This window comes from Rhincodon typus, chromosome 21 (genome assembly GCF_021869965.1).
Source record: "Rhincodon typus isolate 14 chromosome 21, sRhiTyp1.1, whole genome shotgun sequence".
NCBI lineage: Eukaryota > Metazoa > Chordata > Chondrichthyes > Orectolobiformes > Rhincodontidae > Rhincodon > Rhincodon typus.
The window spans coordinates 13,340,110-13,341,764 of record NC_063352.1 but is presented as its reverse complement, the minus strand read 5'-3'; positions in this window follow the sequence as shown (position 1 = coordinate 13,341,764).

Sequence of the window (1,655 nt, the reverse complement as noted above, 5' to 3'; positions counted from 1 at the left end):
AGAAAGATTTATTTAAGGTAACTCATGGAGGCCTATTCCTCACAGCTACAAAAAAGGTAACTGAACTACCACCACTCACAGCACACTCAAAATAGACCTTGATAGTACAGAACTGGAATACAGCTGTAAAGAGAGGAATGGTGTCAAAGCTTTTCATCTTACACTCACAAATGCAAGAATGCCAGATTTCACAACTATCACAATTTGTAACACAGGAGACAAGGCAGTTAATTGGTTGGCAAGTCTACTCTGATCGTCCCAAGTGCTAATTTGAACAAAGTAACAGGAAGCTACAGCTCACTCAGAGATAGTAAGAACTACAGATGCTGGAGTCAGAGATAACACAATATGGAGCTGGAGGAACGCAGCAGGCCAGGCTACATCAGAGGAACAGGAAAGTTGATGTTTTGGGTTGGGGCCCTTCTTCAGAAACGAAGGGAACTTGTGCATGGAGCCTAAAGAGATAGGAGAGGTCCTTAATGAATACTTTTCTTCGGTATTCACAACTGAGAGGGACCTAGTTGTAGGGGAGGACATTGTGAAACAGGCTGGTAGGCTAGAGGAGGTGGATGTTAGTAAGGAAGATGTACTAGGTATTTTGAGGAATCTGAAGATAGATAAGTCCCCTGGGCCTGATGGGATTTATCCAAGGATTCTATGGGAAGCAAGGGAAGAGATCGCAGGGCCTTTGGCGATGACTTTTTCGTCCTCACTGTCCACATGTATAGTGCCAGAAGATTGGAGAGTGACAAACGTCATTCCCTTGTTCAAAAAAGGGAATAGGGATAACCCCGGAAATTACAGGCCAGTTAGTCTTACTTCAGTGGTGGGCAAATTAATGGAAAGGGCTCTGAGAGATAGGATTTATGATCACTTGGGTGGGTACAGTTTAATTCGTGATAGTCAGCATGGGTTTGTGAGAGGTAGATCATGCGTCACAACCTTATTGAATTCTTTGAAGAGGTGACCAAACACGTGGATGAAGGTAGAGCAGTGGATGTGGTATACATGGATTTAAGTGAGGCATTTGATAAGGTTCCGCATGGTAGCCTCATGCAGAAAGTATAGAGGCATGGAATAGGGGGAAATGTGGCAGATTGGATTCAGAATTGGCTGACCCTTAGAAGACAAAGGGTGGTAGTAGACAGAAAATATTCAACATGGTGCTCAGTTACGAGTGGCGTAAAACAAGGATCTGTTCTGGGTCCTCTTCTATTTGTGATTTTTGTAAATGATTTGGATGAAGGAGTGGAAGGGTGGATTAGTAAGTTTGCGGACGATACGAAGGTGGGTTGAGTTGTGGATAGTGCAGAGGGCTGTTCTAGGTTACAAAGGGACATTGATAGGATGCAGAGCTGGGCTGAGAAGCGGCAGATGGAGTTTATACCTGAAAAGTGTGAGGTGATTCAGTTTGGAAGGACAAATTTGAAAGCAGAATACAGGGTTAACAGAAAGATCATTGGCAGTGTGGAGGAGCAGAGGGATCTTGGGGTTCATGTCCACTGTTCCCTGAAAGCTGCCACCCAGGTGGATAACAAGATGTAGAGCTGGATGAACACAGCAGGCCAAGCAGCATCAGAGGAGCAGGAAGGCTGACGTTTCGGGCCTAAACATCAGCCTTCCTGCTCCTCTGATGCTGCCTGGCCTGCTGTGTT